Below are 13872 nucleotides of genomic sequence, written 5' to 3'. Positions count from 1 at the left end.
TGCCCTTTGACCCACAAATAAAAGCTATGTGATCATTTGACTTCAGTAGCTGAACATTTGTAGCATATATTATATATTCTTATGACTTTCTTCCTTCTGCACATTCTGCAAATTAAATTTGCATTTATCTGCACTTGTATACTGAACCAATTACAGATTCAAGAGGAAACAAACGATTTGGTGTAGGCCAAAATTGTGTGGTGTAAGCATTGCATTGTACCACAAGAAAAAAGAAAAACAAACCTTGGTCCACAGATGGTGAACTACAGGAAATAATATTTCTTTCCAGTTCTCCACAGGCTTCACTGCTGAACAACAAAAAAACAAGGATATTAGAATAGTGCATAAAATGAGATCATAGTCTACACTCAGGCATGCAGGGATACCTAACAGACATCTGTTCCCAGATTCTTAGTGCTAATCCTTAGCAGGAATGGCTATGAGATGACTCTTTTGAGTGTAACCTCTGATGCAAGATCCTATTGAGATAAAATACATAGTACCACACAACATAATTCTTTGGTAAGTTCAACCAGGATTGATTTGGAGTTTTATTTTCCTCTCAAAGAAAGGTTAGCATATATTGTATCAATACATCTATGTTACTAGTGCTAAAGAATGAAAAGTTTTCAAAATATAGAAATAAACAGGTTTTATCCACTTCTAAAACATCTCATGAGATTTGAATGTAATATAATCTGAGTAATTTCAATGTGAATTTGGTGAATTTATAAAAACACTAACTTCAGAAGCTTTGATGTCAAGAAGTTTTAATATAATATTTTATAGAGTGTTATTTCATGCCAATGCTAGATAAAATACATAATTTAACCTTTACATTTTTATTTTTTACTAAGCAGAACATTTCTTATGGGGAAAGTAATAATGGAAACTAGGAATAAGAGGTTTCAAAGACAGAAAACCTGAATTAAATTCTGACTTATTGCTTGCTGATGGCTAAGGCACGCAAATTCTCTGAGCTTTTCCTCCCCAGTAAAATAAAGCTAGGAATAACTAGCTCAAAAAGTTGTTGTGAAGATTAAACAGGATTACATCCATAAGCACCAAAAGAATGAGGGTCACATAACAATTCCACAGCCAAGTGTTAGTTATTTGTGTTGTTATAACATGAGAAATGAAGAACAAAGATTCACCTAAGTACCTATTTCTTTCATTATTGCGTTCTGTAATGAATAGGGTTACAAGAAAGTATAAGAATTCTTTTGGCATATTTCCATAAGGCTCATGTTATCTCTATTATTGTTGTTATAATTAATTTGTAGTGTATAAAGTGTGACAGCATTATCTTGGGTAACAGAAGGACCAAATTATAAAAAAAACTTCATTATTCTAAATTTTGCTAAAGACTTTCAAATTCCTCTAGGGAAAGCCATATTTTTTTTCTTTGTTTGTGTGATATACCACATAACGGCTTCTGATATAGATCAAAAGAATATAAAACACATACACATTAGCTCTCTTGTCCAGATTGAGACATTTAGACATTATATCTAATTCTGTACAGATAACTTTATTTTGAAATGTAAGTAACTTAAGAACTTTCTTCAGAAGAGGGACACATGGGGGTAAATCCTAAGTGATATGCGATAATAACTCTGAAAATGGTATGGAATGTTTTGATGAGATGTACAAATAATTTAGCCAATGACTGAATATTATCAATAAAATTATTTGGAAGAATGTTACATTTCTATGATGATTAATTTTATGTTTCAACTTGACTAGGCCACATTGTACCCAAATATATGATCAAATGTTATTCTGGGTGTTTCCGTGAGAGTGTTCTTGAATGAGAATTACATTTATATTACTACACTGAGTAAAGTAGATTGCCCTCCATAATGTGGGTAAGCCTCATCTGATCAGTTGAAAAACAAAAGGCTTTATCTTCCCCTGAATAAGAAATAATTCTCCCACCTAATGGCCTTTGAACTGGGGCATCTGTTCTTGCTGGCTCTGCAGTGGCTGTTGCCCTTTGGACTCAAATTAGAATATTTGCCACAGCTTTCAGTATTTGGATTGGAAATGGCACGTCATTTTTGCAGATTTTAGACTTGCTGGTCTCCATAACCACCGAACCAAATCCTTACAATAAATCTCACTCAGTCTCACACACACACACACACACACGCACTTTCCTATTCATTCTGTTTCTGTTTCTTTGGAGAACCGTGACTGATACAATATTTAAAATTTACCCATTAAATTGAAGTGTGAAAAAGAGCTGCTCAGAAAAATTTCCAAACAACCACCTTATTTTTCCCATTAAACCTCTAGTGATATATGCATATAACTGGTAGGTTCAGTGCATTCAAATACCTCAAAAACTTACGGAATATGTTCATTCAAAAATAAATGACTCCTAATTTATCAGAATTTAAAGTTTTTGAAGAGACCATATATGATTTTAAAAAATACTTTTATGCAATGGGAAAAGTGTTCGTATCTGTTTTAAAAAGTTGTAAATTACTCAAAATAGAAAAAATGGGCTTAATTTTGCATAACAATATGAATATAGTGGTTTTTTTTCATTTGTTTCTTTGAAAATGAGTTTACATACCTAGGACATGAGTTTCTATGTCTATTCTTAATTTGTTAAGAAGTCATTTTTTTCACATTAAAAAAGGTGGGAAATAAATACTAAAATTACAACATAATTACTGTCACTGAATTTAAAATTATGGAAATAATTATTCACCTCATATGGCTGGAACGTTTTTCCTTTGCCAAATAATTTCTAGTTAAGTATGAAAAGAAAAGTAGATTTTTGATTATGTGAAAGCAAATTCTAAGACCTCTCTGGCAATTTTGCATCAAGAAATTATGGTGTCTTTCTTTTCTTCTATTTTTTTCTACTGCTCTTTTTCTGCCTTCCTTGGTTTTAGTGTAAAATGTTATATGATTCAATTTTAAAAGTTATCTTAGCATATCAAATATAGTTCTATAAAAAGTTTTAGTGATTTTCTTAGATTCTGCAATATATATTTACAACAAATCTAAATCCACTTTGAAATAACACTGTACTGCTTCACAGGTGGTACAGATAGCATAATACAGAGTATCCAGCTTCTCCCTCTGTTCCTTGTAACATTGCTTTCATTCCTTTCACTTACCCATATACTATAATCACCCAATAAAATATAATTATTAAAAGAGTTACCATTAGGTCAATTAAGAAAAAAATGTATTTTACTTCCATTTATTTCTTCTTTGTCATGCTTCCATTTACTATGTAGACATGTATCCTTTTCCTTCTTCCTAAAAAACTTCTTTTATGCTTTTTTTCAAGGCAGGTCTATTGGTGCCACACTCTCAGTTTTTGTTTGAGAAAGTCTTTATTTATCTTTTATTTCAAAGGATAATTTCAATATAGAATTCTAGGTTGGTGAGTTCTTTTTCTATCAACATTGCAAATAGTTTACTTTACTCTTTTCATGTTTTCAAGATTTCTGACATGAAATATACTATAATTCTTATTTTTCCTCTACAAATAAGGTTGTTTTTCTCTGGCTGCTTTTAACATTTTCTCCTTGTTTTTGGATTTCTGCAATTAAGCATGCCACTCCTGGGTCTAGATTTTTTTTTTGGTGAGTAGCTTGCTTTATGTTCTCTGAGTTTTATGAATCTGTGATTTAGTGTTTGTAGCAATTTTTGGAAAGTTCTCAGCCATTATTAGTTCAAATATTTATTTTACTCCCTTCTCTCTTCTCATCTTGGTATTTCAACTATACATATTACAACTTTTGAAATTGTCTCATAGTTACTTGATTTTTTTCTGCTTTTTACCTCTTTTCTCTTTGCATTTTAATTTTGGGAGTTTCTATGGACTTATCTTCAAGCTCACTGATTCTTTACTCAGGCATGCTCTGTTTACTGATAAAACATCAATAACTTTCTGCATTTCTGTTAGTGTTTTTTATTCAAGTATTTCTTTTTGATTTTTTCATTGAGTTTCAATCTCTCTGCTTACATTACCTATCTGTTCTTCCATGTTTCTCTCTTTTTCCATTAGAGCCCTTAATAATTTGGTCATAGTTTAAATTTTATGTTTGTTCTCCTAAAGGCTGTGTCATATATGCATCTATTTCTGATGTTTGCTTTGTCTCTTCAAACTTTGTTTTTTCTTGCCTTTTAGGATGCCTCGTACTTTTTGTTGTTGAAAGATACACATGTTGCATCAGGTAGGGCTTCAGTGTTAGATTTTGTTAATCCCACTAGGAGTTGGGTTGTGTTTCATGTTTGCTGTTAACCTTAGGTGCCAGTTTCCTCTAGTATTCTTATTTTTCCCCCCATGTTGTCTTTGTGTTTCTTTAAAAATCTCCTTCTGAAAAAGAAGTTTCACCTTATAGCTTTAACTGCAATACAGTATTATTACACTATTTATGATGTGGTAGGTGAAAAAGGTTTATAATCTCATGATTAAATTTCTGTCTTTACTGAGCCCATGTTTCTGGACTGTGAACTTCGTAAGTGTTACTTAGCTTTTAGGCCAGAGGCAACTGGAGCTGCTTAATTTTCCTCCCATAGTTGGAAAAGGCTACGATAAAGTCTGAGTACATCTTTATTTTGGAGAACATTCTGGGAGTATTTTTAAATGTTTACTTTTCCTCTCTCTGCCAAAACAGAAGGGGTTTTTGTTTTGTTTTGTTTCTTGGCTTTCTACCTTGAGAACCTGGTAGGGATTCCTGGAGGTAAAACCCATGAAACCATGTAAGTACCACTAAAACTGCAGCCCAGGGAGTTTCTCACTCCGAGATTAGTTCACGCTCAGCTTCCAGCCACTCATCAAAGTTCCTATTAAGTGTGTCTGCCAGTATATGGCTCTAGGGGCTTCTACTCAGGTAAGCTGCTGGCTGTGACTCACTATATTCACCTGTCTCTGCTGAGTACAGGGAGATGATTTGTCTTGAAACCTCAGTTGTCTCATGGGCAAAGAAAAATTATTGACTTTTACACTGTTCAGCTTTTTGTCTTAGAATCCAGGTGATGACTTCTAAGTTGTTTCCATGTTAGAGCTGAAACTGGAAGCTCTATGTTATCATTTCTGATTTTTCATTTGTATACATATTTTAGATAGTTGAATTTTATCATGTTTTAAATTTTAAGTACAGTTTATTATTAGTATAACAATATAATGTATTATCCAGACCAAGATAAGTTTAAAAATGAGAGGGTTTTAATGCCAATTAAGAACAAAAGGCGCAAGTGAGTTCTAACAAACTGTGACATAGGATCAGTGGCATATTTGATCAGAGTGTTTGCATGTTTGAGATGATCTGTCCATTGTTTTTCTACATGATTGCCAATTTTCTTGAGCACATAACGTGACATTCAGAATTTTTATATGAAGTTTGACTATATTTTCTGCCACTGAATTTGGGGTACTGAAAAACTTTAGATTGATTTTTCCTTAAAGTAGCTGACTAATTGTTCCTGTCAGTATATCTAGAATATTTTTATTATATTGGAGGTTTAGCAAATTTATCAAGATATGATTAGCAATGAATCATTTTTTATCAGTTCTTCCTGGGACACAGTTTTTTCATTTAATTTGTAGCATCAGTTATTTCTTTACATATGTATATATGTGTGTATATAAAAATATTTATCTTTCATTTTTCTTATTTTTCATTTTTCTATGTATCCTCTACTTGTTTATTTAAATTTCCCAGGAATATAAATTGTGCTTATTTGGATTTCCTTTTTTTCATATCTACCATCATTTTCTGATCTCTTTTATCTCTTGCTTTAATATCATTTGTTTTATTGAAAATTTTACAGACTCTTCATGCCCTTTGTGATAACTGCTTTCATTTGGGCTTTAGGGATAATTTTATTTGATTTTTCTAGTTGTTTTTGCTAAAACCATTAGATCACATCTATTCTCTTTAATTTTTTTATTATTTTTTCATTAATATCCTTCACTCTGAATATTTTTCTCCTGGAAAGCTGACCTGTGATCATTCATTTCTTTGGTAATATAGAGAACTACATGTCTGAATATTTGGGGAGGTTAATTCCTCTTCTAATGTATATCATGTAGTCAAAAACATATTTTTGGATTGGTCTACTGTTGGTTCCTTTCATGGTATTTCTTTTTAAGTGGGGTAGATCCACGCAAGCCAGCACTTGAGAATAACTGAGAAGGTATTGAAAGAAGAGGCATGTGTTGGAGCTTTAGTTAGCAGTTTTGTACTCTGACACTCTCACAAGTTTATGATGTACTCATTGTTGGGGCATAGTCCTCTTTTATGTTTCATTATCACCCTCACTGGCACAGTAAGAGATTGCTGTGGCTTTTGGTGATGGCCTTCTGTTACCTGCATATATGTGGTGGCTTGTTGTCTATACTTGCTCAGCTGTCTCTGGTCAGCACTGATAAAGAAAATCACTAAGGAAGATCACAATTTGCCTTTTCTTCTTTCAGCTTCCCCTCACTTTTAGTGCCATTAAACTGAAGCCATGCAAGAATATTTCCAGTAAGTAAGATTAAAGCTATTATTATTAGTTGAATCTTTCAAGACTATGTCTAGAAAAATCTGCATGCTGCCTGAGGCCAAGAAGGCATTTATCTGTTCTATGTAAGCTTAAAATTTTGAAACAATTTTGTTTTATTTGGCAGATATTGTTTATCTGATTGGTTGTTGATCACAACTCATTGTGATTTGCCATTGTGCTAATTTTCTTCTCCGTTTTGTTTCATTTGGTTATCAGTGAGTTTTGAGGGAATGGTGTAAAACAACAACGCCACTGACACATTTCTAACATCGAATGAAACACTTTTAACATCTTGTAATATATCTCAGTTTGTAATAACATCTTGTAATATATCTCACTCTGAATTTGAAATTTGTTAAATAAAAACAGTTCACTATGTAAGTTCCTTAGTTTACTTGTTCCCGCTGGACTGCCTCTCTTTCAAACTCACTCAGTTCTCCTTCAAGGAGACAAACTATTTATAAGGCCCTTATATCTCTTTCCAGAGAGTCACTGAATTTATAAGCATGTACTGTTATAAAATATTAATACATTCCTACATTAAATGCATATATTTACATATTACAGTTATTAATATGAATTAATAACATGATAATTAATATATTAATATATAGTAGGTAAAACAAATATATATTTACTCCATTAATACTCTAGTAAATAGATACATAGTAATTTATTTTATCCATGCTCTATTTGTATAAAATTAGCTTGTCTTCGATATCCTTATATTATCACTAGGTCTTAGTGCATTGTCTTGTTTATAAGTAATTTTGCATGCAAATACTCCTGTAGGATACATTTCATACCCTCACCATGGTGTTCTTGTCAAATGTTATTTTTAATACCTCTATGTAAATACCTAACTATAAAAACTCTCTTAGAATTTTGTCATCTGTGGATTGTGGGGCAAATACTTTATAGAATAGAAGAAAAAGAATAAAGACAAGAAAATAATATTGAAGTGGCCTATTAAAGTGTGAAAATAAAATGGCACCTAATTCCAAGCACATTTTTTAAAAAGCCCAAAGCGCAAACCTGGCAAAGGCTACTTTTAGGCTCATGTCAACAATATTGGCACTTTCAAGACACTTTTAAGTTATAATTGGTTATTTGCAACAACCTGACAATTGCCAATGCCATGTGTAATTATGATATAAACTAGGGGGTAACTTAAATTTATTTAGTAAGTGGAAAAATATCTCAGGGCTGTCTAGTTATTCCAGAAGAATTAGGGCAGTTAATTAAGTCTCTACAAATAAACACCTCCAATTAGAAGACTTACTCTTTACAAACTATTCATTTTTAAATCACTTCTCACTTATGACAGTTACAGGAAGGTCTTAGCTAGAGTTGTTTGCAAGTTTAACTGAAATAATTCTGCTGCAAAATGAAAAATGTAAAATGGTTCAAGAAAAATGGCAGTTATAAGAATGGGAATGCATTTCAAATGTTGGTAGCAATGCTTTATAGAAGGTTGGGAATTGGGCCCATCCCATGAGTAATTTTTTTTTCTTTTTGAGACAGTGTCTCACTCTGGAGTGCAGTGGTGCAATCATAGTTTACTGCAGTGTCCAACTCCTGGGCTTAAGCAATCCTTCCCTTCCACTGTCCTGAGTAGCTAGGACTATAGTCATGTTCCACCACTCCTGGTCAAGTATTTTTTTCATATTGGTTCATAATGGTTGGAAATATCAAATGAAATTTAAACTGTATAATTACTAACCACAGCTGCCAACCAGTATACTGCCCGAAAGATAACCAGCAATTTGCTGTATGAAGAAGTCACACCAAAGCACAGGGAAATGACAATGATTGTGTGTTTTCATGTTGCTGTGGTGGTTATTGAAAAGTTATCTGGCTGGGTGTGGTAGCTCATACCTGTAATCCCAGCACTGTGGGAGGCCAAGGTGGGTGGATCACCTAAGGTCAGGAGTTTATGACCAGCCTGACCAAAATGGTGAAACCCTGTCTCTACTAAAAAGTATCTAGGTATGGTGGTGCATGCCTGTAATCCCAGCTACTTGGGTGACTGAGGCAGAAGAATTGTTTGAACCCAGGAGGCGGAGGCTCCAGGGTTGTAGTAAGCTGAGATCATGTTTCTTCACTTCACTCCTACTTCACTGGGAAACAAAAGAGAAACTCATCTCAAAAAAAAAAAAAAAAAAAAAAAAAAAAAAAAAAAAAAAAAAGAGGAATGAAGAGGAGAGGAGAAGGGAGGGGAGGGGAAAGGGGAGGGAAAGTTGATTTTATTTTTATTTTGAAATTACAATGGACCTTCCTCATTATGAAATATATATATATGTATGTATATATATACATACATATATTTCAAAATTGTAGGGCTGTGATTCTTCTACAGGCTTTAAAGCAAGCTCTATAGAACATCCTGATCAGCCACAGACTCAGTGAGTAACATTGGATCATTTGGATCATAAAAACAGGGCGACAGAATTCTTGCTATAAGAGGCTGAACCAGTTAGAGAATCTTCTCAGGATCTAGCCCAACTCAAGGATGATAGCTTTATTAGTTTCTTGATAAATAGACTAAAATAACATGCCATATATACAGTAAGACCTTACAAATAATAGCCAATTTTGAGTAGAAGGAGATAGGAGGAACAACTTGTCTTTCACATCTAAGAAACTATCACAACATGCTTCAGACAGCTGGAATACCCTAACGCGTCATTGAGTGAATCCCCTAACGCTTCATTCATCACTGGTTTTGTGTCGTTTATGTCCCACTCTCTGGCATACATGTTTTGTACTAACTAGGTTGGCTACTATATCCTGAGGTACAAGGCCTTTCTACACATTGTGATCACTGAAATGAATCAGTGGACTGCCACGTGGAATGGTAGTGTGAATATTTTGACATAGAGAGTTTCTATGAATCCAATTCAAGGTGATCAGGTGAAAAATTATATGCAGTCAATTATTATAAAGGTAAAACTCCTGTCCCAGTAATGGTGGCTCATGCCTGTAATCCCAGCAGTTTGGGAGGCCGAGGCAAGAAGATCACTTGAGGTAAGCAGTTCAAGACCAGCTTGGCTAACATGGCAAAAGCCCATCTCTACCAAAAATACAAAAATTAGCCAGGTGTGGTGGCATACATAATCCTAGCTACTCAGGAGGCTGAGGCACAAAAATTGCTAACCCGGGAGGTGGAGGCTGCAATGAGCTGAGATTGTGCTGCTGTACTTCAACCTGGTTGACAGAGCAAGACTTTCTACGGAAAAATAAAAAAAAAGGCAAGACACAAATAGTGTAGTTGCCAATTTCTTAGTCATACATCAGATAGCAAAATCAGCATAGATGAATACCAGTAAACAGTCTACATATGAATAGTAGCTGCAATTGTAAATGCTTCCTGATTGAGTTTATGTGTTAGAAATATTCCATAATCCACATCACATCAGATATTTTTTAAACTAGTGAAGGATTAATGCGAAAACAGCAATTTAAGTTTCTCTCTTTAAAGGAGAAGCCATTTAAATCAGCATGGTGCAAAGGCTCATGAATATATTTTGATAGAATTATTGGTTAATCTCACTTGGCAATCCGCAATTTCAATTTGCATCATTAGCTAATAGATTTGCACTTCATGTCAGATGCTGTTTTAGAAATAAGACTGTAGAGTTGATAAAATGGTCCCTTTAATATGAATCCTGGCTATTATTTCAGCTTAAATCAATAAATGCAACTCTAACCCCTTTATTTCAGGACTTACTACATTCTAGAGGCTACAAAGTCTAAAATTCCTGGATCTTTTTACAGTTTATGTCCTACATATATCCTAGCTCCTGCCAACATGATGGACCTTCCTGAAACAGAAAAAGTTGAAATGATACAAAGATTCTGTGGCTTCCCTTGTTTTTTTTTTTTTGCCTGCAGGTATTTTCATAGATGCATAGGGTTGTTTCAGTAGCATTAAAACAGAGGATTTAGTGTTCAATCCCTAGCTTCGTGGGCATTGGATATCAGTTTTGTTGACAGTGTCAAGACTAAGAAATTTTTATCCTGGAGATTAGATGTAGATTTCCTGATTCTTGAATTTTAGTACAGCTTACATCATTAGCTGAGGTGGCAGCTTTTCTATTTCCTAGATTTTGAATTGAAACAGAGAGAACTTTCTTTAGAAGGCAAGCTCTGTATTATTCTAGGAATCAACCTGCAAGCTCAGTTTAGAACTACATGCCTAGCCACTTCAAAATATTTGTAAATAACCAATTTTCTGTATTAATCTTTTTCCTTTTAGATTTTTTTAAATGCCAATCTTCTTTGTGTGCTTTATCAAGTGAGTAATTTTATTCAGTTTTAATTTTTATTCCCTTTCAAGGAATTAACGTGATATAGTTCTTCCATTTTATTTTAAATAATTTCATCTACTAATCTACAAGTATGCACATGAAAATATTTTATGGTTGGAAACCAGAAAGTATAATAAATAGAAAACATTTATAAATATGAATAACATTCTACCTGGTAAATATTTTCATGAATGTCTTCAATAGGCAGCCAGCATAGATAAAATTTTTGGCAAAGAAAGTTTAAAAAGGAGTGTTAGTAGCAGCTGGCCTATGGAACATTTGCAAGAACATTTGTGAATTTACATTGGGCCAAAAACAAACATTTGTTTTGCCATAATTATTTAAATAAACATTTTAATTTAGGTAGTGTTTGACACCAAAACAAGTGTCTTCAAATACAGTAATATTTAGGAAAGTAAGACTCAAGTAAATATGTTTCTTTGCTAAGTAAATATTTTATTTTTTAGGTTTTTGCAAATGCAGGTGTTAATGTACATGTTAAGTAAGGTGTGGGTGTCCTTCTTCAAGGTAGTATAATGCATACAACTCTTCTTTTTTCTTTAGTTATTTCTATAATATAGTAGGAAAAATGGTTCAGTAAAAAAATATAGAAACTATAATTACAAATGAGACAAACATTTACCTTAACCCACATTGAAATGTCTTTGCCAAATAGAGTTATAAAATTCAAATTTGCTGCAGGTAATAATATTTTTCTGTAAGTGTTGTGTGATAGAGGACTTTCCAATTATTTGAAACAACATTTACAACTATGATAATACCTCAACTTTAATGGTTTATCCTTAACAATACATAAATATTGTTTTATAAAATGTATCTGCCCATTATAACTACTTTGCCTCAAACTCCATCTGAGGGCATTTTACACAGTACAGCTAATGAAAATTGCCTTCTTGAAAGGGGCTTCTGGGTCTGAATGCATGACCAAATCCCTTTGTAAGGGAGCTATAGGTAAAAGCCCTACCAATTAGCCATACTGAGGCTTAGGAAAGGGTCAGTGCATGTGTAGCTCCTTTGTATTCTCAATCTCATTCCCCAGCCTGTTCCATAGGTCATCCTGGGCATAAGAGTATAGCTAGGTCAAGGAACATGTGAAGAGATTTTACAAATAAAAAGCAGAATCTCTAATAATGGGAATAAACTAAGTAGGGGCTGATAGCATGGTCTAAATTCAGAAACAAGTAGTCACCTTTTGCTAACCAGGAGAGTCTGAAAAACATTCACATCACTGAAGAGCTAATGAGAAATACTTCTCATTCCAAAATTTTATAGTTAGCTAAACTATCATCAACAACAAGTATAAGGTAACCGAATAAACGAACAAGCAAAAGCTATGGGGATTTACCACTTCAATCAAATATTTCCAAAAGGTTAAAATTCTAACAGGAGGAAATGGACACAGGTAAAAGCAGGAGAATATAACTCCCCAAAAAGTGAGCTAATTTTCTTGATAAATTTCAATAACTTTGTACTGCCAAATAATAATAAAATCTATATATTATACATGAAAAAAAATTCTAAACATAAATAATCAAGAATATGTGGTTATGTGATTCAGTGATATTTAAAGCATGAAAAGATTCTTGTTATGTTTAGCAGCAAAATACAGGTATTAAATGACTATATATTAGAAAATATGTGTGCATGAGCATGTACGTGTATATAGATTACCATTGCAAAAATATGAAAATATAATGGGTAGCTTATGTTTAAAAGAGAAGAGAAAGTAGAAATAATCAAAGACTCAAAAAATGTATGGTAAGAAGAAAAATTAAATCAAAAGAAGACAATAAAGACATCTGCTCTGGAGTATAAGGTCCTTTGGAGGAAAGTGAACAAGTAAGTTGCATCTTGGCAGTTTTTAGCCTGGGCAATTATAGGTGGCATGGTATGACATGACAATGGCAGCAGAGTTATTGATAAAAAGTATGTCAGTGATGGATTTGGATAAACTGTTATCTTTAAGCCCTGGGCAACCAGAAAACTTAAACCAGGAAAAGATAATTGCTGAAGACAGTAGTAAAATTTCATGAAAAAAACTTCTAGAAGGGACATCCCCAAATTTTTTCTATGTATATCTCTGATTCACCTCTAAACCATGCTTGAAGTAAACTGACCCAGAGCAACTCAACAAAAGACAACGATAACATCTGACAATGGAGGTGTTATCTAAGAAGCAGTTTTGCAATTAAAGCCAGCCAAACTAAACCTAAGGAATCAACACTCATTAAAAAGCAAACACAAAATAAAAACAAAATTCAACTATCTATAACATAATGTACATAATATCTAGTACATAATCCAAATTTATACAACATGTGAATACAGAAAATGGGACATAGTCTCAAAAATAAAGGAGAAAATAATAAAACCAAATATTTGTATCAGTCAGATGAAAGACTTCCAAAAGAGAAATTTTCAAGAGGCTTTTATGACCATTCAAATAAGGTCAAATAAAATATGATCACAATGAATACAAATATAGACTATTTCAGCAGATAAACATAAACAATTAAAAATATTGAAATTAAATATTGTGACTACACTATGTATTAACTAAAATGAGAAAAAATAACTGTAAGCAATTAACTGAAAAAGAAAAAAAGAGTAAATGATCTTGAACATTACTAAAAATATAGAAAGTGAAGAAAAGAGAAAAATTGTAAATATTATGAGAAGAGAAGAGAGACTCAGAGACTTTTTTGATAATATCACGTGGTCCAACATACATATAATTGGATCCTGGAAGGGAAAAGAAAAATAATGAGTCAGAAAATAATACTTGAAGTAATATTATATAAAATCTCCTAAATTTAATGAAAAACAGAAATGTACAAATATTAGATGATTTATGAACACATGTAGAAAAAAAAAAAAAAAAAAAAAAAACAAGAATTGTGCCAAGCCAAATTGCTGATAGGTAAATGTTGTGAGCTAATCTCAAAAGCTTCAAGAAAAACATGGCACATTACAGGTAGAAAAACAGTGAACAAATGAATGTCTGGGCTTGTAATGAGAAATC

The 13872-nt window shown here is 32.9% G+C and overlaps 1 long non-coding RNA gene across 2 annotated transcripts in view; it reads right to left on the bottom strand.

Annotated features, from left to right (window-relative positions):
• LOC104653286 (uncharacterized) overlaps positions 1-13872 on the bottom strand; it is a 951899-nt gene that overhangs the window by 52146 nt on the left and 885881 nt on the right. For both annotated transcript variants that reach the window (XR_746505.2, XR_012514083.1), the window contains exon 9: positions 244-308. This is a non-coding gene — a long non-coding RNA (uncharacterized LOC104653286). The remainder of the gene's footprint in view (positions 1-243; positions 309-13872) is intronic.

Source organism: Saimiri boliviensis, chromosome 15 (assembly GCF_048565385.1).
Source record: "Saimiri boliviensis isolate mSaiBol1 chromosome 15, mSaiBol1.pri, whole genome shotgun sequence".
Taxonomy (NCBI): Eukaryota; Metazoa; Chordata; class Mammalia; order Primates; family Cebidae; genus Saimiri; species Saimiri boliviensis.
Note: the sequence above shows the minus strand (reverse complement) of the source record. Positions and strands in the feature narration are given on the sequence as shown.